The sequence below is a fragment of the Cryptomeria japonica genome, chromosome 5 (assembly GCF_030272615.1).
Source record: "Cryptomeria japonica chromosome 5, Sugi_1.0, whole genome shotgun sequence".
Lineage (NCBI taxonomy): Eukaryota > Viridiplantae > Streptophyta > Pinopsida > Cupressales > Cupressaceae > Cryptomeria > Cryptomeria japonica.
The window spans coordinates 132782288-132809488 of NC_081409.1; positions in this window are offsets into that span (position 1 = coordinate 132782288).

Sequence of the window (27201 nt, forward strand, 5' to 3'; positions counted from 1 at the left end):
GGAGAGAGAGGACATGAATACACACTTTGATAATCCATGAGAAGAAAGGCGAATGAAAGGAACCATGGACATGTCACCCCTAGAATTAGGTGATCCATGAAGAAAAAAGGACATGGAAAACTAACCCCCAAATTTTGTCTAGGTAATCCATGTAAGGGAGGAGGGTGAGAATGCCCTTAGTTCCACTCAACCTTGTGTCTGTGTTTGTAAGTGAGGTTCGAAGCACCTCATAGGATTCTATGCTCAATTATGCTACAACCTATATAAGATGTATAGTACAAATGTCAAGAAAGTGGCATGACATCTCGCTCTAAGAGAATGCCCTCTGGTTCTGAGAATATCCCACTGTATAAGAGAAAAGTGGCAACATCTCACTCTAAGACGATGGCCTCTAGTTTCAAGAATGACCCACTGTACAAGAGAAAAGTGGCAGCATCTCTCTCTAAGATGTCACACTCTGGTTCTGAGAATGACCCATTGTATAAGAGAAAAGTGGAGAAATCTCGCTCTAAGAGGTTGCCCTCTAGTTTTGAGAATGGCCCACTGTACAAGAGACACAATGCACGAGAGAAATATAGTACAAAAGGAGCAGTGCGGGTGCCCCTGCCCCCCCTTAAGATGTCAACATAATTTAATTTTGATATCTTAAGGAAGGTAGTGTGTGGGAAAAGTGGACCTGTATTTGTATCTGGAATACACAACACTTCAATTAAGTCATTAGATGTATGGTTAGTAAATCAATAATCAATGAATAATAAACCATTACAAAGCGACCCATTGCCTTCTAGTAGATGCGAGTTTAGATTTCTCTCATATTGCTAAGCTATCCAGTGACTAGACAACACCTAAACGAAATATTTTTAAATCTATATGAGCATGAATATGAGCTAAATGGTTGCAAGATTTAAGCTAGATATGCAAGATCAATCTAACATGATTTAAGCAATATATGAATATTTAAGCTAAATGATTTAAGCAATATGAAATAACTAATATGCAATATCTCAATGCAAATTCTCAATGAACCTGGAGCAAAAACAACATAATAACAATATATTCTCCAAGATCTTTGAATGAGAGATGACAGCCTGAATTTATAGAAAATTCAGAAAGAAACCAATGACTGAGATCAAATGATGATGAGCGGTCAATATTTTCCAAGAGGAAGCACTATCCAGGTGAATTGATGCAATTGGATGCTTTTCTTAGTTTTAAAGGAAATTGAACTAAAATTAAGATAAAATTAGGAAAAAACTTATTTATTCTCTATTTCATTCAATTTTAATATTTAATTATTTTAATTGCTTTTCTTTGAGATTATTTATCAATTTTTAATTTGTTTTTCAAGATTATCTCCAATTGATTTCATTTCTCAATTTTTAATTTTTTTTTGTCAATTAATTCATTTTTTGATGATTTAATGGCAAATTGATTTATTTCATTAAATATGCTAGGATATTCAATAAAATAAATATGATAATTGTTTAAAATGATTTAATTGGAATGATTTAATTAATTAAATAAATATTTAATTAATATTGGTTGATTAATTCACCATGTGACATTGATGATTTTAGAAATTAATTGTGTGCTCAAGATTTATTTAATTGCCTTTGATTAGGACCTTGGTGATGTTGTCAAGATTAGGGGCTCATGGTTTAGATCACCATTTTTAGGGTATTATATTTTCCCCTCTTTGAAGTAATGTGTGAGCAACGTGTTGGTTCAAAGAAAATTTGATGTCTAGGAGATACCAGTTATGAACTTGATTGATCATGAACTAGATGAAGAGTGAGGTGTTCAACTTGTTTTGAAGTGATGAAATTGAACAGAGTTGATTAAAGTGAAATCGATCCCAAACTTGATTGAACTAGGAATGATAGAGAGCAAAGATACCAAACTTGAACTTGATTGATCAAGAAGCAGATCTTAGTGATCTAGAACTTGATTGAACTAGACACAATGAGCAAAGAGAAAAACTAATCTTGAACTTGATTGATCAAGATACGATGAGCGAAGATAAACTATCTAGCTTGATTTGATGCAATGAAAATGAACACCTTCTTAGATTGAGTGTGATCAAAGATACTCTTTAAACCCTTGATTGAGTTTAAGCGAATAATCAGCTTGATGAAAAGCGATGAAACTGATTATTGTTAAGAGACTAATTCAGACAAAGACAATTTCAGCTTGATATGAAGCGATAAAACTGATATGCCCCTAGCGATTGATTTGATGAAGCTTAGCTGATCGACTTGTGACAAAGATTTTTGAAAGAAATTCTCGACTTTGAGATCATGAGTATGCCCCCTTGGGAGCGAAATCAAAAGATAGTGAGTATTGCACAATGATTTTAGGCAATTTTTTGAGCAATGATAAGTTATTTGAGCACAAAGATTAATGTTGAAGATTAAAATCAGAGTTAATGTGAGAATTAAATTGAGATTTAGCATTGATTAATGAGAAATTGAGCGCAAATTGAAGAAGAGAATGAGTTGTTGATGAAAGCACTAAGTGGTCAATGTCATGAAATTTCAATGAGAGAATTGACGTCAGATTTTAATTTCGATCCTAAAATGGACTCAGGACAGTCAATTTATGAGCTCTTGATTTGATTTCATTGTACTTGTTTTGATTGATTATGAGATGTTGTTCTATATGCTTTATTCTATGTGTATTCATATCTATTTAGTATAGATGAATGAATGCAAATGGAATATGGATGTTTATTTTTGTTTCTTTTTATGCAAATAAATGAGGAGAATGAGTAACTAGTAATGCAAATGTTTATTTTTCTTCATGCAATAATATGAATCCAAATAAGTGTAAAATTAAATGTATGGATCTATATAAGATGCTTATGTATGTAGCTAACATTTCAATATACAAGTACTCTATCAGAGAAACGATGATGAAAAAGAGACCACATAGCTGAAACATGATGAATGCCTTAGACTCTCATTTAAAAGATAAAGAGATCATTGTTATCATGCCAAAATCACTCGAGATACATAAAATACAAAATGAAATGCAAAATGAGATGCAACTTAAACCTAGTCACTGGATTTGAAATGCTTAAGTTTCATTGCTGAGCATTAAAAACATAGCAGGCAGATTAGAGTTCCTTTCTTTTCATGTGCAATATTATTTATCTTGTCTGCAATGAGCCTTTTTTTTGTTCATATCCTTAGATAGATTTGCAGGGACCTGGATTGCATGGTAAAGAAATTCCCTCAAAACAAACAAAGAAATGATGGGAACCTCCCTGTAGCATACAAATAAGCAGAGTCGAGGTATGTGTGGCGATTTCACCTTAATGTGAAGGCTCTTATCACAAACACCCAGTTGATTAGATGTTTCCAGATCACCAGAATCATTCCTACAAGTAGAAAATAAAGAAAATATTATGCCCCCAAGCCTTGCTCCTCTTAGTCAAGATAGACTTCCTCAAGTTACTCAGAGGGATAATAATCAAAAACCAATATAAAAGACAGAACACAAAGAAAATTTCATGCATAGCTCAAACTATTTAGTGATTGTTTTCAATAATGTTGTTTTTCTTGTGTACTTAGTGATAAAACTCTTCACTACTCAGGAGAAAGGTGACTGACTCGGAGTGGACGACTAGGTTTCAATGATGTAAGGATGACTTGGTTGATACTACTTAGGACATGTAATGTGCTCTGTCGATTAACCTAAGACTAGGATGTTGATCAGTTTCAAGCCATGAGGGTTCCAATGAACCAAGATGTCACAAAAGTGAATAAAATATGTACAAGTGAAAGAAAAGATGTATGAAAGCGGGAGTGCCAATGTTGCATTGATAGATGGAGCACTTGAGTACAAGAGGCGCATGTTTGCTAGGTTTTCACTGATGAATAATGATGAATAGTAAATAACCAACAGATACTGAGAGGGGGGGCTGAAACAGTATAGACAAAAACATCCTCAACAACTTAAAATACAAAGACTGCACTAACTGGTAAACAACATCACCGATCTAAATCAGGGCACTCCTGGTTAAAACATAGTGATACTATGAAAGATATAAACCAGTAACACTTGGATCTTCACAAGACCTAATATCTCATTTCCACTTCACCCATATGCATAAACAAGTAATACATCAGAAATATAATGACCACTGGATCAACATGCTTTACCGCTTAACAAAAAACACTAAGACATCACATGAAAAAGCATCACACATAACACACTGATTTTCACGTGGAAACCCAACTAGGAAAAACCACGGTGGGGATGAATACCCACAAGTTGTTCTTGAACTCTTTTGAAGTCCACTTTGTTAGGAGCCTAGTTCGGTTAAGGACTTTACAACAGGTTCTGTTAGGAACCGATCCTGCTAGGGATCACCTGGTTAAGGGATAGCTAAATACCCAGTTAAAGGTTAGAACCCTGCTAAAGGTTACCTCGCAAGAGGATTTGAAGAGCTCAATGATTTTGAGTCACCCTATTAAAGGATTTACAATAATCCTGTTAAAGCTACCTGGTAAAGGGATTTTCCAACTACTGAAATGGTTAGAAGTCAATAGGTTATAAACTGATCTGATAACAACACTTAATGCCAAGGTAGATCCATTTTAGTTCATATACTTCTACAATCACACTCTGCAGATCTCTACTCACTGCACCGGTCTGGCAAGAATCAAGTATCTCTTCACTTGGATACACACATAACATTTGCCAACAAATTCATAATGCAAATCATCATCAACCTTATAGACAACAATTAGGTTGGTAGCCAAAACCTAAAACCTTAAGCATCTAGGTTAACAATACAGTCAGTCCAATCCTGACCATTCAATCACATTGAATAGTGTAGAACAATCTTGAACAAATCTCAGGACATTCTCCATCGTTCATTCTTCACCACTTCTGGAAGCTGATAACCCATCACATGCTCTCCACTGTTTACTGAGACTTCGGACATTCCTGAGGTAGACAGAATCAATCTTCTTCATGCAAGATCCTCAAGGAAATCCTTCATGCGCACAAGGCTGACGTGGCAACACAATCTGATCTTCATTTCAATGCTAACTCGTCACAGGATGTCATCAGTCTGTGATCAACCAAAAACCTTGAAGCTGAGACTACCAACCGGTAGTCATATCAAATGAAACCCTGATATAAACTTTGCAAATATTGGTTCATTCCAACATATCGGCTCACCTTTTCACATATACCAGTTCACATCATCATACCGGTTCACTTCATACCATCATACCAGTTCACTTCATACCATCATACCAGTTCTCTTGCTAGTTTGCTTTCTTTAATATACCGATTCATACTTCAGCATATTGACATCAATGACAACATACAATATCATCATATCATCCAACTCTGCACATATGCCAACAATTTCCCCCTTTGGCATTGATGGCAATATACAAAGGTATCTCTCCACTTCACATCTTCTCCACAATCTCTTCCATATTATGTGTAGCCAATACTGCAGATATCTTTTCTACTTCACATCTTCTCCCCCTTTGACAACAATGCCAAAGTGGAGGTAGAAACATCCATGTTCCATTATGCTTACCCCCATGAGGAGTAGCATCCTTCAACACACCAATCCTAAAAACATTTGACAATGCAATACCTAACTGATGTGGAGAATACACCTTTAGTTCATCTCTTGAAGGGGCAGCACCCCTAGTTCACCTCTTAAATAGGTAAATGTAGCCTTAGGTAGAGGCTTGGTGAATATATCTGCTAACTACTCCTTACTGGAAACATGTTCCAATATAACCTCTTTGTTTTGAACTTTCTCCCTCAAGAAATGATACTTTAACTCAAAGTGCTTGGTTCTAGCATGCAATACTGGATTCTTGGAAATATTAATTGCACTTGTGTTGTTAGAAAATATACTCACCAGTTCATATACAAGGACTTTGAAACCACTTAATACATGCTTCATCCAAATGGTCTGAGTATAGTTCATAAATGCTGCTACGTATTTTGCTTCTATTTTAGACTGAGAGATACAACTCTTCTTTTTGCTCATCCATGAGACTAGTCTACCACCGAGAAAGAATGCACCACTGGTTGTGGTCTTCTTGTCATCCACATTACCAGCCCAATCGGCATCTGTAAACACTTTGAGATTGAAATCATCACTGTATGGATACCACAATCCATAATCTATAGTTCCCTTCAGATATCTAAGAATCTACTTGACTGCTACCAAGTGGGATTCTCTTGGAGTTTTCTGAAAACGTGCAGCAATACCCATTGCATGTGCAATGTCCAGTTTACTATGTACTACATAGTGCAACTTACCAATCAGTGACCGATATTCCTTCTCATTCACCAAGCTGAGTCATCTTCTTTTGACAATTTGCAATTGGTCATCATTGGTGTACCAACCGGTTTACTGTCTTCCATGCCAAAGGTCTTCAACACCTCTTTGACATACTTGGACTGAGTGATAAAGATACCATCTTTCATTTGTTGAATCTGTAGTCCAATGAAGAAATTAATCTCTCCAATTAGTGACATCTCAAATTCCTTCTTCATTTCATCTATAAATGCATGGCTCATCTTGTCATCTCCACCAAAAATTATGTTATCAACAAACACTTCACATATCAAAATCTGATCTCCTTCTAACTTCAAATAGCTATTGCTATCTTCACTTGTTCTTTCAAATCCAATCTTCACAAGATGTGAGTGTAAACATTCATACCATACTCTAGGTGTTTGCTTCAATCCATACAAGCCTTTATTTAGACTACATACCATATCACTATTTTCTAATAGTACAAACCCATCTGGTTGCTCTATATATACTCCCTCTTCAAGTATTCCATTCAGGAATGCAGATTTTACATCCATCTGATACACTTTGAATCCTTTGAAGGCTGCAAATGCAAGTAGCATTCGAACACCTCCTAATCTAGCTACTGGAGCAAAGGTTTCTCCATATTCTTCTCCTTCTTCTTGAGCATATCCCTTACATACCAATCTTTCTTTGTTTCTTAGCATTGTGCCATCTTCATTCAGCTTGTTTCTAAAAACCCATTTGGTGCTAATAACATTTTTGTGCTCAGGTCTAGGTACCAAAGACCATGTACCATTGTTTTCTATCTAGTCAAGTTTCTCTTCCATAGCCTTAAACCGGTCTTCATCTTTATGTGCATCTTTAAATGTTTTGGGCTCAAATTTAGAAATCATGCAGGAACTTTCTCTAACCTTTCTTCTTGTAAGAATTCCTGCATCCTTATCTCCTATGATTTTCTTTGGATCATGCTGCAGCTTTACATATCTAGGAATGCTCTTAACTAATTCCTCTTGCTTTTCTTCTTCATCGTCATCTTCATCTACATCAGCATCTACCGGTGTAGGAGCACTATTACTGGTACTTGGTTGTTTTGCAACTGGTTCCTAGAAGGTTACAACTGGTTCATCTACAGCTCACTCACTACCGGTTTCGTCATGTTTCTCAGAGGTTTCATCAACTATAACATTGATACTTTCAACAATTCTCTGAGTCCTATTGTTAAAACACTTAAGAGCTTTGCTCTTGGTGGAATACCCTAGGAATATTCCCTCATCACATTTTGCATAAAACTTTCTCTGGTGTTCACTCCTCTTGATATAACATTTGCTACCAAACACTCTAAAGTTGCTTACTACAGGAGTCTTACCAGTCCAATACTCATAAGGAGTTTTATCCTTACCTTTCTTGATGAGTACCTGGTTCATAGTGTAGGCTGCAGTGCTCACGACTTCTCTCCAAAAAGTGTGAGCAACCTTCCCTTGAATCAGCATCATTCTGGCTACTTCAACTATAGTCTGGTTGTTCCTTTCTGCTAGGCCATTCTGCTGTGGAGTCTGGGGGGCAGATAGTTGCCTCTTGATGCCATTCTCTTCACAGTACTTATTGAATTCTCCAAAAGTGAACTCACCTCCTTGATCAGTTCTAAGGCATTTGATCCTCTTACCACTTTCCTTTTCAACTAGTGCTCTGAAGGCTTTGAACTCTCCAAAAGCTTCAGACTTGTCTTTCAAGAAAGTGACCCACATCATTCTTGAGCAATCATCAGTAAGAATCATAAAGTACCTATCTCCCTAAACACTCCTAGTTTTCATAGGACCACACAAATCAATATAAACAAGATCAAGTAAATTATCTGCTGTGAAAGATTTACCTTTGAAGGTTGAGGAAGACATTTTCCCCAGTTGACATTCTCTACACAAAGGGTTCTCCAGTTTGTTCAGCATAGGCAATCCTCTAACAGCTTTGATCTTACTAGCCTTCACAATATTATCAAAATTTACATGGTAGAGTCTCCTATGCCATATCCAACTATCATCAAACTTAGCCATTAGACATTGACTGATATTTGTATTCAACTAAAATAAGTTACCTTTGGTCTCCATACCAGTGGCCATTCATTCACCACTCTTTCCTTTTATTTTGCACACTCCATATTTGAATTCCAGAGTGAGTCCTTTATCATTCAGATGGGCAACACTCAAAAGGTTATGCCTGAGACCTTCTACCCAATACACATTATCAACACTTCTTTTTCCATTTAGAGAGATGGACCCCTTTCCTCTTACCATACATGGTGCATCATTACCAAATCGGACTACACCTCCATCATACTCTTTCACAGATAGAAACTTTCTTTGGTCACCAGTCATGTGGTGAGAACAACCACTTTCAACAATCCACTCATTAGAATTATCAAAGCGGGAGACAAGAGCCTTCTTGTCTGACACATCTTCCTTAATGGCTAAAAACACTATGTCTTTGCTTTCTTCATCTTCTGGTTCATCATTAGTGACACCTTCATCAACTCCAACAAGACAATTTCTCCTATTTCCTCCTTTGAACTTTTTGAACTTCTCCAATTTTTCCTTATTATCACTATTAGGATAGATGACAACAATCTGTGTCATCCTATTGCAAGAAAAGTATTTCAAAGGGAGCTTACCTCTGTATTTTCCAATTCCCTTAGGAAGTCTCTTGGCAAGAAGAGCTTCAAATTCAATCAAGATCTCCTCATCATCCATATCTCTGCTTTGTCGAGGTTCACAGCTGGTACTAACCTCTTTTCTCTTTCTAGATAGTGCAGCAGATGCTTTAAAGGCTAAATCAGTCTCTTGAACACTGCCATCATAACTATTTAGCTCATATGTGGTCAACTTAGCAATGATAGAATCAAGGGATACCTTTTTCTTGTCAATAGATCTTTACTTCTGAATAGTAGCAACTCTTATTGCATAGACCAGTAATAAGGATCTCAAAACTTTGCTAACAATGGTGGAATCATCCATTGTACCTCATGCACTCTTGATGTCTCCAAAAATAGTTTTAATCCTTATCCCATATTGTTGAATGGTCTCTCCTTCAACCATCCGCATGTCTTCAAACTTTCCTCTCAGACTTTCTTCCTTAGCTTGCTTCACATGCTCATCACCGCCATAGATAGACTCCAGAGTATCCCATACATCTTTGGGATTGTCTTTTTCCTAAACATCTATAAACTCAATATCAGATAGACTACTGATAAGAGCTTCCATGACTTGCCCATTCTCTTGAATTTCTGTTCTTTGATCATTGGTGAGTGTACCGGTAAGGACAACATAAGTATTCTCAACATAGTTCTAGTGTTGAGCACCCATGCTTTTAATGTATATTTCATTATGTCCTTCCAAATCTTAAAGTTATCTCTGTTGAACTTAGGACCTTCCCTCTTCATCATTAGAATAAGATCTTTTCCTCAAGCGGTTAAGCTTATAGCACAAAGGACCTAGAGGATGCTTTGATACCAATTTATGAATAATGATGAATAGTAAATAACCAATATTTACTAAGAGGGGGGTGAATCAGTATAGACAAAAACATCTTTAACAACTTAAACTACAAAGAATACACTAACTGGTAAACAACATCACCAATCTAAATCAAGGCACTATAGGATAAAACACAGTGAGACTATGAAAGATATAAACCGGTAACACTTAGATCTTCACAAGACCAAATATCTCATTTCCGCTTCACCCATATGCATAAACAAGTAATACATCAAAAATATAATGACCACTAGATCAGCATGCTTTACCGCTTAACAGAAAACACTAAGACATCACATGAAAAAGCATCACACATAAAACACTTATTTTCATGTGGAAACCCAACTGGGAAAAACCACGGTGGGGATGAATACCCACAAGTTGTTCTTGAACTCTTTTGAAGTCCGCTCTGTTAAGAGCCTAGTCCAGTTAAGGACTTTACAATAGGTTCTGCTAGGAACCGATCCTCCTAGGGATCACCCAGTTAAGGGATGGCTAAATACCTGGTTAAAGGTTACCTCGCAAGAGGATTTGAAGAACTCAACGATTTTGAGTCACCCTGTTAAAGGATTTATAATAATCCTATTAAAGCTACCCGATAAAGGGATTTTCCAACTACTGAAATGGTTAGAAGTCAATAGGTTATAAATTGATCTGATAACAACACTTAATGCCAAGGCAGATCCACTTTAGTTCCTATACTTCTGCAATCACACTCTGCAGATCTCTACTCACTGCACCGGTCTGGCAAGAATCAAGTATCTCTTCACTTGGATACACACATAACATTTTCCAACAACTTCACAATGCAAATCATCATCGACCTTATAAACAACAATTAGGTCGGTAGCCAAACCTAAAACCCTAAGCATCTAGGTTAACAATATAGTCAGTCCAATCCTAACCATTCAATCACATTGCATAGTGTAGAACAATCTTGAACAAATCTCAAGACGTTCTCCATCGTTCGTTATTCACTGCTTCTAGAAGCTGATAACCCATCACGCGCTCTCCATCGTTTACTAAGACTTCGCACATTCCTGAGGTAGATAGAATCAATCTTCTTGATGTAAGATCCTCAAGGAAATCCTTCATGTGCACAAGGCTGACGTGGCAACATGATCTAATCTTCATTTCAATGATAACTCATCATAGGATGTCATCGATCTGTGATCAACTGAAAACCCTAAATCTGAGACTACCAGCTAGTAGTCATATCAAATGAAACCCCGAAACAAACTTTGCAAATACTGGTTCACCTTTTCACATGTACCAGTTTACATCATCATACCGGTTCACTTCATACCATCATACTGGTTCACTTCATACCATCATACCAGTTCTCTTGCCAGTTTGCTTTCTTCAATATATCAGTTCATACTTCAACATATTGACATCAATGACAACATACAATATCATCACGCTATCTAACTCTGCACATATTCCAACATTCACTTGCTTGGCAGAGATTCATTTTTTTTTTTTGCCAAGGTGTCTGTTTACCTAGTTTTCACCAAGGCATTTTCTCTCTTATTCATTTTTTTTTTCTTTTTTTCCTTTTTTTTTTCTTTGGATTTCTTCAGGACTTTTTCTCTTTTTTAGGATTTCTTCAGAACTTTTTTTGATTTTTAAGATTTCTTTATGACTTTTTTTGATTTTTAGGATTTCTTGAAAACTTTTTTTTCTAATTTTTAGGATTTTTTCAGGACTTTTTCTGATTTTTAGGATTTCTTCAGGACTTTTTTCTGATTTTTAGGATTTCTTCAAGACTTTTTTCTGATTTTTAGGATTTCTTCAAGACTTTTTTCTGATTTTTAGGATTTCTTCAGGACTTTTTAGCCATATAGGCTACTAGGGCAGAGAATATTTAGGTGAATTATTTCTTCAGGTGGATGGTGTTGATTGGTTCATGGAGTTGTTCTCCTTCCAATGTTGAGAGTTGATAGGCACCAGAGCCAAAGTCTATAGTAACGATGTAGGAACCCAGCTAGTTGGGTTCAAACTTCCCTTTGTTGTCTCAAAATTATTGATTCTAAGGATTTTCTCTCAGAACAAGGTCACCAACCTGAAATTCTTGTTGTCTAACCTTCTTGTTATAACCTCTAGACATTCTCATTGTATATGCTCTTAGATGATCAAACACCACTTTTCGACGTTCATCCAACAACTAAAGTTCCTGCAATCTAGATATTCTATAGTCTTCATCAATAACAAGACCTTGCAAAGAAACTCTTAGAGATGGTATTTCCACTTCAATAGGTAATAGTGCTTTGTACCCATACATGAAAGAAAAAGGTGCAGCCCCAGTAGGTGTTCTAATACTTGTTCTATAAACCTGTAGGGCAGGATTGAGCTATAGATCCCAATCCTTTCCAGATTTATTTATTGTTTTATGTAAGATAGTCAACAGATTCTTGTTAGATGCTTCATCTTGTCCATTACCTTGAGGGTAGTACACAGATGAACAGGTGTTGTTTTATTTTGAATTTTTCACAGTGTTCATTTAGATCTGTGTTCTTGAACTGTCCTCCATTATCAGTTATAAGGGATGAAGGTATACCATACCTGCAAATGATATAATTAAGGATGAATAGAGCTACTTGTTTACCAGTTTCTTTGATGAGCGGAACCACTTCTGCCCACTTAGTGAAGTACTCAGTGGCAGCTATAATAAACTTGTGTCTGTTAGATGATGCATGATATATTTGGGAAATTAGATCAAATGCCCACTATTGAAAGGGCCAGTGTGTAACAAAGGGTATGAGATCCCTTGTTGTAGTGTGTATAAGGTGCCTTTGTAGCTAACACTTTTCACAGGTTTTAGCAAATTTTATAGCTTCTTTCTCCATATTTGGCTAGTAGTAGCCAACCCTTAGTAGTTTCCATGCTAAAGTTAGACCGTTCGAATGGGACCCACAAACACCTTCATGAACCTCAGATAATGCACGTTGGGACTCCTTAGTTTCTAGGCATCTAAGAAAAGTACTATCTAAACTTCACCTAAATAGGTCGTTAGCAATGATGATGTACTGTGACGCATTTTGGATTAGGTTCCTTTTTTTATTCCAAGAAAGATTAGCAGGGACAACTTGGTCTCGAAGGTAAGAGTAAATGTGGCTATAGCAAGATGAGTCATGTCCAATAATAGAATAGACCATCTAGGACTCAGAAGAGTCATAGGAAGGATAATGTAACTCTTCCACCAGGAATTCAAAGCAAAAATTAGATTCTTGTAGTTGTGGTATAGACGCCAAAGTGGCCATTACATCCGCTGCTCTATTTGTTGATCTGGGGATCTGCTGAAATGATACAAAGGTAAAGTATTTCTTGAGATCATCTACCATTCTATTATAAGGCATCAGTTTCTCATCCCTTGTTTGATATAGATCATTGATTGGGTTGATGATGAGTTGAGAATCTCCATAGATGTGTATTTCAACAATCTTCCACTCAATGGCCAGCTTGATCTCGTTTACCAAAGCTTCATATTCTGTAATGTTGTTTGTGTAAGGGAAGAGAATCTTGTAATCTTTTGGGATTGAATATTTTTGAGTAATTAAAAATTATTCTGGCACCAGAACCATGTTGAGTGAAAGACCCATCAAAGAACATCTTCCATGATTCTTGAGGAAGGTGTATGATTGATTCATCTAGAAATTCTATGTGCAGAGGTTGACTATCTTCAAGTGGAGCATTAGCAAGTTGGTCTACAATAACCTATCCTTTGATGGCTTTATGTTCCACATATTCAATATCAAATTCCGTAAGAATCATGACCCATTTATCCATTCTTCCTGTAAGCATTGCTTTACTAAGAAGATATTTGAGTGGATCAATCTTAGCTACCAACTTAATAGAGTGTGCTAACATGTAGTGTCTTAATTTTTGTGATGTAAAGACTAATGCCAAACAAGCCTTTTCTATGATTGTATAGTTTATTTCATAAGACACCAATGTTCTACTGATATAATATATGGCTCTTTCCTTTTTGTTCTCATCCTGTTGTGCCAGAAGTGGCCCCAGTGAAGTATCTATAGCTGATATGTATAGAATCAATGGTTTTCCTTGAATCGGTGGCATCAATATGGGTGGATTAGAAAGATAATCTTTGATTTGTTTTAGATGTTGTTCACAATATTTATCCCAGTTGTATTGAACTCCTTTCCTTAATACCTTTGTGAAGGGTTGAGCTTTGTCTGCTAGCTGAGATATAAAGTGCCTTATTGATTGGAGACATCCTTGTAAACTTCTCATTTGACTGATACTCTTGGGTGAAGACATTCCATTATAGCTTGGACCTTTTCATGGTCAACCTCAATTCCTTTCTTTGAAATTATGTAACCAAGCAACTTACCAGATGTCACTCCAAATGTACACTTTTTTGGATTTAGTCAGAGTTTGAATTTTTCCATTCTATCTAGTATAGGGCCTAGCTCTTGAATATACATGGATCTCTTCATAGTCTTTACTAAAGTGTCATCAACATAATCTTCCATATTCTTATGCATCATATCATGAAAGATAGTAGTTACCGCTCTTTGGTAAGTTGCTCCTGCGTTCTTTATCCCAAATGGAATGACCTTCTAGCAAAAGGTTCCCCATGCACATGTGAAAGTTGTCTTTTCTTGACCGCCAGGAGCTATTTTGATCTGAGTATAGCCAAAAATTCCATCCATTCGTGAGTACATCTCATATCCACCAGTCATATCAACTATCATATCAATGTTTGGTAATGGAAAGTCATCCTTCAGACAAGCTTTGTTGAGATCTCTGAAAACTGTGAAAACTCTAATAGATTTGTCTGCCTTTGATACAAGTACTATGTTTGATATCCATTCTACATAGTCTATAGCTCTGATAAATCCAGCTTTTAGAAATTTTTCTAGCTCTGCCTTGACTAGTAGTCCCACATGAGGATGCATCTTACAAATTTTTTGCTTGATTGGTTTAACTCTTGGTATAATAGAGAGATGATGCATGATGAGATCAGGATCTAGTCCTGGCATATCGAAGTATGTCCATGCAAAGTTGAGGGTTAGTGCAGGATCAAGGGGGGCCAAAAAGTGGTGATGTGAAAAAAATAGCCTTCCTCACTCGCCTAAAAACGTGAAAATCCATGTTGACTTTTTGCTTGGCCTGGGTGTCAGTACACCTTGGCCTGGTAATTACCTATGCAAATCAGATATCTGATTTTATCGGATATCCAATTTTTATTTGTAATTTTAATTTAAAAAATATATTATATGTTACATATTATATAATATATAATACATTATTATATTATATAATATATATAATGTAATAATATATTATATAATCTATATTATATAATATATTATTACATTATATATATTATATAATATAATAATATATTATATAAGATGTATTATATAATATTACATTACATTATATATTATAATATATATAATATAATATAATACGTATTATATAACATATTATTATATTATATATGTTATTTAAAAATAATTTAAGTATAAAAATCAGATATCCAATTTTCTGAGACTTTTATATTTCAACAATGATGGCCCATGAGTCATTTTTAACTCACGGGCCGCACGATTTCATCAAAATCCGATATCCGGTGTTTTGGCAAAAAATTACTAAAAATAGATTGAGAGGTAAGAATTTTATCGTTTTCAATCATTATCATTCATTTTTTGTATTTTTTGTTAATGTTTATTTGATTTTTCATTGAAAATATGGTTTTTTCATATGAAAACTAGGTTTTTTTAAATCAAATACCTAATTGTTTAAATTTGTTAACTAAATTTAATTGTTTACATTCAATTAGGTTAAAAATGGGTGATAAAAATGAAAACCCTAACCAACCACAACCAAACCCTCATTTGCCAAACCCCCCCTCAATTCAGGATTCGATTGCACAAAATTTGAATGAATTGAGGGGGATTGCAGAAGTATATCGTAGGGTCCCTCATCTAAACCCAATGTTTGATCCTCTCACATCGATCATAAAAAGTATGGAAACCATGACTGAGGAGAACAATGCCGCCCTTTTGTGGCAATATTCTGTGAGGGAAAAATATGTAGATGGCTTGTATTATAAGGATATCAAGGATCTCGAGATATCCAAAGCCAAAATCACCTCATTGTTTATCAATCCCCGTATTGGTCAGCCTGTAGATCCAAAAAAAACAAAAATTTATATTAAATGGTGCACAAATGATGGGATTGTGAAAAACTTTTGGGATCATTGGTGGATGGTTTTCGACAAACCACCCAACAACAATCTTGATATCCCCTTCTATTTCATAAAAAAATTGTATGTTGAGTTTGTTTTAAACAAACATGTGAACTACTTTGACATCCAACCTTTCTAGGGTGTAGGTTTAACTATTCCCCAAAATAGACCTAGGCAGTCAGAGTAGTCGAGGGCCCATATGTCCCCTCTCCTCCTATTGATCCCCCACCTGCAGTGCAGCATCCTAATATCATTTGTGAGGTGGCTTCACGGACCATATCGGCTATTCACTCTTTGAGTAGCCTTTTAGTTTCTCAGGCTGCATTAGTAGCTCAGCCTAATCTTGATGGTAGCAGTGCATCCAGTGTCGTTGACACATCATCCTTAGCTCCACACATATGCATGCCCCATAGTTGTGTCATGTGTGGGCACGTATGCTTGGGTCCAGTTGGATAGCCAATTGATCCTCCTATGGATAGTGCAGATTATGAGGTGCATGAGATTCATGATGCACTAGATGTTATTACACAGACTGGAGGATACCCTAGAGAGTCCTCACATGCTAGAGGTGAGGAGGAACCATCATCATACATTGATGATGTAGTGGTAAGATTTGTATTTTCACAATTCATGTTATATTTTAATTAAATATTTATAAATTAGATAATATTAACTACTAATTTTTATTTACATGGTCTATTTAACAGTTGATGACGAAGGATGAGTTAAGATAGATTCAGGAGGGCACGTTGTCGGCCATTTCATTTGGCCTTGATAGCTTGATGGTACATATATTATTGCACCTAGTCATTTATATTTTATTGTAAATACATGCTCATCATTTATATTGGTATTAATTAGATTATGTAGTAACTTGCATGTATATCTTATTTTACTCTTGTAGGGCACAAGCAGCACGAGTGCGGGGCAGTGTGATTTAGGATCTGGTAGTGCAGTTGGAGACAAGGGAAAGGTAATTGAATGCAAATATGATTGAATGAATAGTTTAAATAACTTATAGTGACTATACATGTCTAGACATAGATTCATAGTTTCATATACTTGTTGTGTATATATACAGAGAATTCTTGGCTGCACATCCTTAATGACTACACCTAGTATACCTAAAGAAGAAGAAGAGATGCCTCAAGTAGATATAATTTGTTATTATCAATGACAATTATATGCTAACTTGTATCAATTTCATGTTTCTAAACATATGTAGGTTGTGTATCAAAATATTCAAAACATACCTCCTCTATCGAAGACATACATCAAGAGTCCTGCAAAGCTGAAGAGAAAACGTGGAGATGAGGTAAACATGAATAGTTCAATTAAAGTTAATTTTTATGTTAACCTTTCGAATGTGAATTATATAATATAACTAATATTAATCGTGGTTTATTTTTCTTATGCAGGATCCTTCAGAGCCGAGCAGTGCAGCGAAGAGGATCGATTTTGATGATCCATCAGTAGCTTAGGATGTTATAGATAGTTTTGGGATGCTTACATGTCTAGTTGGTATGTATATTTTGTATATGGACACACATTCACGTATTTAGACATACATTTTGTTTCAGTTGGCTTTTATGCCATATTTGTGTATGGACATACATTTGTAATCATTTGATATTTTTATATATACAGAAGTTGATATTCGATCATATAAATTATTTCTCATCTGTGCGTGGTGTTATCATGGAAATCTTTAATCTTCATTCCAATAATTAACAATGGTTAATAATGGCTATTTAATTAACAATACAATTCATTTCATTACATCGTAAGTGTTGTTTTTATAATGAACAATATAATTCATTTAATGAACAATACAATACAATTCATTTAATGAACAATACAATTCATTTAATCAACAATACAATACAATTCATTCAATGAACAATACAATTCATTATTACCCTATGCATGGTCCTATTTTTCCCCCCACCTCGGTAGAATGCTTGGAGTTTTATTAGGGTAGCAATTTTTTGGTTGGCGAAAAAATCAACTGTCTCACTCAATTGAATGTTGTCGCGTGGTTGATTTCTCGTTCTGCTCATCGTGATGATGAACCATCAGCTCTGACATGTCTAGTTAGGAATTATTACCATACACATGCTCCTATTTTTCCCCCCCACTTGATCCAACGCTCGGGGTCATACCCGACCGACCTCGTCCCTTGAGTTCCCTAAGTGCTCAAAATTATCAAACATTGACGGGCCCTAATTTGGAATCCGTAGCACTTGTGAATGATCCGTTTGAACCTACGGGGTCATGAGAGGGGTCCCTAAAAAATCCTATCTCGGTTTTTCAAGTTTCCCTACGGTTTTATTAGGGCAGCAATTTTTATGTTGGCAAAAAAATTATCAGTCTCACTCAATCGAATGTTGTCACGTGGCCAATTTTTCGTTCTGCTCGTCGCAATGATGAACCATCAGCTCCAACATGTCTAGTTAGGCATTATTACCCTACACATGCTCCTATTTTTTCCCCCCCACTTGATCCAACGCTTAGGGTCATAACCTACCGGTGTCATCCCTTGAGTGCCCTAAGTGCTCAAAATTGTTAAATGTTGATGGGCCCTAACTTGGAATCCGTGGCACCTTCGAATGATCTGTTTGAACCTACAGGGCCATGAGAGGGGTCCCTACAAAATCCTATCTCGGTTTTTTAATTTGCCCTATGATTTTATTAGGGCAGCAATTATTTTGTTGGCGAAAAAATCGTCAGTCTCACTCAATCGAATGTTGTCACGTGGCTAATTTCTCGTTCTGCTCATCGCGATGATGAACCGTTGGCTCCAACATGTCCAGTTAAGCATTATTACTTTATGCATACTCCTATTTTTCTCCCTCACTTGATCCAACGCTCAGGGTCATACCCTACCGGCGTCGTCCCTTGAGCACCCTAAGTGCTCAAAATTGTCAAACTTTGATGGGCCCTAACTCGGAATCCGTGGCACCTGCGAATGATCCATTTGAACCTATGGGGCCATGAGAGGGGTCCCTACAAAATCCTATCTTAGTTTTTCAAGTTACCCTATGGTTTTATTAGGGAATCAATTTTTCTGTTGGCAAAAAAATCGTCAGTCTAACTCAATCGAATGTTGTCACATGGCCGATTTCTCCTTCTTCTTGTCACGATGACGAACCATCAGCTCTGACATGTCTAGTTAGGCATTATTACCCTATGCATGCTCCTATTTTTTCCCCCCACTCGATCCAATGCTCGAGGTCATACCCTACCGGCGTCATCCCTTGAGCGCCCTATGTGCTCAAAATTGTCAAACTTTGACGGGCCCTAACTCAGAATCTGTGGCATTTGCGAATGATCCATTTGAACCTATGAGGCCATGATAGGGGTCCCTACAAACATCTATCTTGGTATTTCAAGTTTCCCTATGGTTTTATTATGGCAGCAATTTTTCTTTTGGCAAAAAAAATCGTTAGTCTCACTCAATCGAATGTTGTCACATGGTCAATTTCTCGTTCTGCTCGTCACGATGACAAACTGTCAGCTCTGACATGTCCAGTTAGGCATTATTACCCTATTCATCTCCTATTTTCCCCCCCCACTCGATCCAATGCTCGCGGTCATACCCTACCGACGTCGTCCGTTGAGTGCCCTAAGTGCTCAAAATTGTCAAACTTTGATAGGCCCTAACTCAAAATCTGTGACACCTGCGAATAATCCATTTGAACCTATGGGACCACAAGAAGGGTCCCTACAAAACCCTATCTCATTTTTTCAAGTTGCCATACAATTTTATTAGGGAAGCAATTTTTCTGTTGGCGAAAAAATCGTCAGTCTCACTCAATTGAATGTTGTCGCGTGGCCGATTTCTCGTTCTGCTCATCGTGATGATGAACCATCTTCTCTAACATGTCTAGTTAGGCATTATTACCCTATGCATGCTCCTATTTTTCCCCCCCACTCGATCCAACACTTAGGGTCATACCCTACCGACGTCGTCCCTTGAGCACCCTAAGTGCTCAAAATTGTCAAACTTTGATGGGCCCTAACACAAAATCCGTGGCACCTATGAATGATCTATTTGAACCTACGAAGCCAAGAGAGGGGTCCCTAAAAAATCCTATCTTAGTTTTTCAAGTTTCCCTATGGTTTTATTAGGGCAGAAATTTTTTCAGTTGGCAAAAAAATCGTCAGTCTCACTCAATCGAATGTTGTCGCGTGGCTGATTTCTCGTTTTGCTCTTTGCGATGATGAACTATCTACTCCAACATGTCCAGTTAGGCATTATTACCCTATGCATGCTCCTATTTCCCCCCCCCCACTTGATCCAATGCTCGGGGTCATACCCTACCGGCGTCGTCCCTTGAGCGCTAAAATTATATATAAACAAGCATTACATTGTAGACACATAATGATCATCAATATTTCCATGTATTGTATACACATAATTACCATTACACTTGCATGTGAAATCCATGAAGGGATATGCAAACATGATTTTTTTACATTATCAATACAACTACACCAATGTACTCATGTACAGATACATGGACATTATCATCAATATAACTAAACCAATTTGCTCATGGACATTGTATATCATCATAACAATGTTACATAAATTCACATCCATATACAAATACAACATCCCACTTCATCTGCATCAGACATCCTCATGTCCTAAGAGAAAAGCTTATGTACAACAATGCTTGCATATAAATGAAGACCAAAATAAGTAACCTTTTTATGTGGAATGAATGTGCTACAAGAAACAAATTATAACACTTAATAAAAATTACTTTGGAAAATTATAAATAGATCATTTCAAACATTTTTAAGATGCACAATATTGTATAATTACGAAACTTACCAATTTCTCTACAAAGTATACAAGCATAACTTTGAAGAAAGATGCATGTTGATTAAAGCCCTTCTCACTGCATTTCTCTACATGGTTGAAGATGATGGTAGATATGGTCATTTCTAAATAGTAATACATTCACTTGACTTAATGTTTATTCACAAAATTTTATCTCAATAATGCACAAAAGAATATGTACCATCACCAAGAGAGGGTCTTGTCAACGGTGAATGATCTAGCATGAACTTGTATATCATCAAAAATCATAATGTGATATACTATTGTATATCATCAATAAAGACTTGCATGAGCATAAAGGTTTGGTGATAATTATATCATAAAAAATTGTAAAGCTCATCAAATGCATGATAATAATTCATGTTGTAAAAATACGTCCCTTTCGATTATATCGTGTACCCACTATGTGCAAGCAAAAACCCTGTTGCCAAAAACAAATGTTCATCAATAGACCTGCATTTTAAAGACATCCTTAATATACACATAACAAACTTGATCATTAAGGTTTAATGATCATTGTTCAAAATGAAATGCATGATAAAAAAATAAGGCACCATTAAAGACCTACTACTCAAGTGTGCCTGAAGGGTCATCTCTTTGTTTAAGAGTATCCAGTATTGCTTCATGATCAGCAGTAGTCACTGTCCATAGCTCTTTGGTCTTTGGTTTTGCTTGATGCTTCAACAACTTGACATTTGTAGCTATAATAAGGTGTGAATACATTATAATGGTTTTGTGTCTCTTATAGTCTTCAAATGTAGGTATGCCATTCTTTATAATCATGTATGTTCGCAACCAAGTTCCCACAATAGAAACTGAACCTGTAGGATATTTGAACCTGTCATCATCTATCACTGGTTGTGTTAGCCTTTTTTTTCCTGTACACATCATGCCAACCAATATTCTGATCTCTCTTCATTCCCTTGCGGTGCAACAACTGCAAAAACATGTCCTGGTTGTACAAGATCTGATAGGACACCATATGACCCCTAATGACATGATTTGGTGTCTTGAGGGGTCCTATGGTGTTGTTAGGGGTCGTATGGTGTCCATAATGGTGTCATAACGGGTCGTATGGTGTCCCAAGACACCATATGACCCCTATAGACAACATAGGATCCCTTAAGACACCAAATCATGTCGTTAGGGGTCATATGGTGTCCTAAGGGGTCATATGGTGTCCCATGAACCCTTATGACCTCTTAGGATGCCATATGACCCCTAATGACACCATATTGGGTCACTTTGGGTCATATTGTGTCCTAAGGGGTCATATTGTGTTCTAAGGGGTCCTATGGTGTCTGAAGACACTATATGACCCCTATGGACACCATATGACCCCTAACGATACCATAGGACCCCTTAAGACACCAAATCATGTCATTAGGGGTCATATTGTGTCCTATGACCCCTTAGGACACCATATGACCCTTAACAACATGATTTGGTGTCTTAAGGGGTCTTATGGTGTTGTTAGGTGTCATATGGTGTCCATAAGGGTCATATGGTGTCTTGGGACACCATAGGACCCCTTAAGACACCAAATCATGTTGTTAGGGGTCATATTGTGTCCTAAGGGGTCATAAGACACAATATGACCCCTAACAACATGATTTGGTGTCTTAAGGGGTCCTACGGTGTCGTTAGGGGTCATATCGTGTCCATAGGGGTAATATGGTGTCTTGGGACACCATAGGACCCCTTAGGACACAATATGACCCCTTAGGACACAATATGACCCAAAGCGACCCAATATGGTGTCATTAGGGGTCGTATGGTATCCTAAGAGGTCATAAGGGTTCATGATGTCTTAATCTCTCTCTCTCTCTCCCCTAATCTCATAAGGGTTGATGATGTCTTAATGTATAAGGGTTCATGATGTCCTATGATGTCTTAATCTCTCTCTCCCCCTCTCCCCTAATCTCTCTCTCTCTCCCTAATCTCTCTCTCTCTCCCCTAATCTCTCGCTCCCTCTCCTTCTCTCTCTCTCTCCCCTAATCTCTCTCTATCCCTCTCCCTTAATCTCTCCATCTATCACTCTCTCTATCTCTCTCTCCCTCTGTCTCTCTGTCTCTCTGTCTCTCCTCTAATCTATCCACTAATCTCTCTCTCTCTCTATGATAATCTCTTTATCTCTCTCTACCTTCCCTCCTCTCCCTCACCCCTCTCTCTCCATCTCTCTCCCTTCTCTCTCTCTCTCTCTATCTTTGTCTCTCTCTCTCTCTCCCCTACTATCTCTCTATCCCTCTCCCTATTTCTGCATCTCTTTCTCTCCCTCCCCCTACCCATCTCTCCCTTCCCCTTCCCGCTCCCCATCTCTCTCTCTCTCTCCCCTAAGCTCTCTCTATCCACCCCCTCCCTCCTTCTCTCTCTCTCTCCCCCCACTCTCCCCCCCACTCCCCCCTCTCTCTCTCTCCCCCCTAATCTCTCTCTCTCTCTTCCTCTCCTCCTCTCTCTCCCCTAATCTCTCTCTCTCTCCCTCTCTCTCCCTCTCTCTCTCTCCCTCTCTTTCTCTCTCCCTCTCCTCTCTCTCTACCTCTCCCCTAATTTCTCTCTCTCTCTCTCCCTCCCTCCCCTAATCTCTGTCTCCCTCCCCTAATCTCTCTCTCTCCTTCTCTCTCTCTGTCCCTCTCCTCCTCTCTCTCTCCCTCTCCCCTAATTTCTCTCTCTCTGTCCCTCTCCTCCTCTCTCTCTCTCTCCCCTAATCTCTCTCTCCCTCTCCTAATCTCTCTCTCTCTCTCTTTTTCTCTCTCCATCCCTCTCTCTCTTTCTCTCTCTCTCCCTCCCTCTCCCCTAATATCTCTCTCTCCCTCTCTCTCTCCCTCTCTCTTTCTCTCTCTCCCTCTCCTCCTCTCTCTCTCCCTCTCCTTCTCTCTCTCTCTCTCTCTCTCTCTCTCTCTCTCTCCTCTCTCTCTCTCTTCTCTCTCTCTCTCTCTCTCTCTCTCTCTCTCTCTCTCTCTCTCTCTCTCTAAAATATGACTAATAAAATTGAATATCGGATTGTTGCCATCGCCATTAATGTGGCAGTTCAGTAAATAAAAGGTGGCAATGACAAAATTTTTGGGGACCACAAATTTATATATTAAAATCAGATATTCGATTTTTGTAGTCAAATTTTCAAATTTCAAATTTCGGCTGGGGAATGCTTTGGTATTTGGCCTAGAAGTGACAAGCCTAGAAAGTCAATTGAAAAAACATGTTTTTCAGTATTCCTTGATTTTCCAGACTTTACATTGGTGGCTGACGACTTTTTTTGTAGCCAAAATTGATAAAACAAAAAGGGTTTTTTAAGGATGTTCCCAGCTTTCCAACAATATAAGGCTTGTCTTATTTTGACTTTAATAAATTATTATTATTTATTTTCTAATTGAATTCTGACAATAATTCTGATTGATATACTGTTTGAAAAACACTCATAACTTTCAAAAGCTATAACATTTTTTGAATCCGAAACATGCGTCACATCCTATTCTTCGTCTACTATAGGGAAAAAAAAATAAAAAATAAAAAATTCATAAGGTTTTGACCAAGTTAAGGTGGTCAGACATAGGAGTTTCTAAATTTCTGAAAAGCTGTAGTAAAAAATTCATAAATAATTATTTACTTTATAAAAAATTTAAAAAAAATATGTCACATTTGGACATAAGTCTAATACTTATATTATAAATATTATAAAAAAATATTATGATTTGATTGTGATTAGGGTGGTCAGACATACATCTACTTCTTGTTTTTTCCCTGAAATTTTAGTACCATTGCATTGAAATTTGAAATTTTCGTCAAATAGGATTTTTTTTTTCCAAAAAACAACTAGTAGCTTAGAAACTACATTAAATTTTCTATATATTCTCTTCTTACATATTTTAAAAATAATATTCACAACTTATTCAAATTTTCATGTCCTGTTGCATAACTCTGATTTTCTGAAATTTCATTGCCACTTAAGGGCCTGTTTTGGCACACCATGATCTTGCACATACCCTTGATCTTCTTTTTTGAATAGAAGTGAGTGAAATATTTCAATTCTTCTGCTAATAATGATTGAGCTATATGAATGATGTGTGGTGTCTCTTGACTCCCAATGTTCACTGGCTGAGTTGGATCGATCAATATAGAAGACCTCTCCTGGAAATGGCTTGGCAGCATATCAAGTATCTCACCTTCAGGCACCTCAGAGAGGCTTTTACCCTTAGGTACGTCCTTTATTTTTACTATTTTTGATTCTGACACTACCACACTGTGGTTTTCACCATCAAATTTCTTATTTTTCTGATTTTTGTTACTGATATACTTGATGTCTATTTTAGTCATGTTCTCGCTTTGCTCACTGGTGGAAGAGTTCATTGGTTCCATTGCATTAAGATAGAAGGCTAGTGTGTAGTCATTGGCGAAGGTGGGTATATTCAAAGGTTGGTTATAAAGAGTACAATCAATCAATTTAGGACGTATCAAAGATAAAGTTTGAACAGGTTCAAGGGAGTTCACGGTACTATCATCATGACTTCAGACCGACCAGTCAAGTTCTTGAAGGCTACCTTGCATATGTGTCTAGAGACCAGGAAGAGTTACAACACGATTATCAAAGTTCATGTTAGTATTTATTGGACCTAACCCAACTGACCTACTCCTAGCGTCATTCCCTACTTCAAACTAGACTACATACCGTGGTGTAATAGTAATAGGGTCAGTAGACAACATCTCACCATTCATGACAGAGTAGTCATAATATGTTGTTGAATAGTTATCCTTATAAATAGAGCTTATGTCTGAGTTATCAGATTCATAAGATGAATTTTCTAACTCATCTTCAAGTTATTTAGTAAAAGTATGTATAGCATCAATACCTACATCTTTTATGCTGCAAGTTCCTTCATGATTTAGTTTATTGATCACTTGTATTTGACACACTTGTGGACATAACCTTGATGGTTCTGTTAATCCCTATCGTCTTTTCCATTTAGCTTCCTTTCGACTAATGACTGGTGCTACTTCTATAGCTTCTAATTCTTATTTTACAGTTCCATACCTGATTTTTCCTATCTCATTAGAGGGAGAGTTGGTAGGTGAAGAAATTTCTTGTGTCCTTTCTTCCTCCAATTGTTGTTCATAGTCTTCTTGTCTTTATAGTTTGATTTCTTCTATTTCCTTTTACATTTTTAAGCGTATCAGCTCTTGTGCATCATCTGTGATATCACTGAATTCTTTAGGGGTTTTTGTAATAGATGTATCTGAGAGATGGTCTGGACCCCCCTTCATACTTATTTGAATCAGTTTCTGAATCATCTACTTGTTGTCTACCAGTATATGTGACTAGAATGTTCAGTGGTGCAAACAATTCTCTTATTCTGTATACTTCTTCTCTCATTTCCTCTGGAACTTCTACTTCCTATAGTGTTATAGCTGATACAATTGGAACTTGATTACCATCTACTTCCTCTCTCTGGGTTAGAAATTATTCTTGTTCATCGTCGCACTCTTCCTGAGTTTGTTGAGTATTAATTTCCTATGATGTTGAAGGTAGTACCTTTTTACTCCACTTAAGTTGATGGAGAGAAGTATGTTTCTGATCTGATGACTTTTTTGGATCGTATCCTAGTCCAACTTTATCATTTGCAGACTTAGTTTGTAATTGAATAGGTTCAACAATACCTTCTTGATGCTTGCCTAGAGGATCGGTATGTGAATATCCCATGCGTTGAAGCATCTTATAGCCTGGACCATATTGTGTTAGGGAAATCTTACAATGCCGTATTTCTTTGTTTGCACTATCTTATTTGAAAATTCATTTGAGAAAAACATCCTCTTCTATTTCATCTACAAGGGAAGTAGAGGACTGTATAAAGAGACCATCATAAATGACTTTTGGAGTTGAAGTTTGTGGCTTCATAACCTCTAATGGTTTTCCTGACTGTCTTGGTGATGGAGGAAGAGAGATTAGTGAGAGTATAGGCTCTATTTTGTATCCATCCATGCCAATGTTTATGATTTTCAATTTATTCTCTAAATATTTAAGCAAAGATTCTGAACTTTTAGCTATAGAGGCTCCTCTATTATGAGGAACAAAAGCATTAGCACTATGTGTTAATCCATTACAGGTATAGCTTGTATCCATAGGAATACTAACTTCAACTCCATTATAAGGAAATTTCAAGCACTCATGATACGTAGATGGTACTGCTTTCATTTCGTGAATCCATGGCTTGCCTAGTAAGATGTTGTATGAAAGAGGAAGGTCAAGGACCTAAAAGATGACATCTCTTTCCATAGGTCCTACCCTTATTGGTAATAGTACCAGACCTTT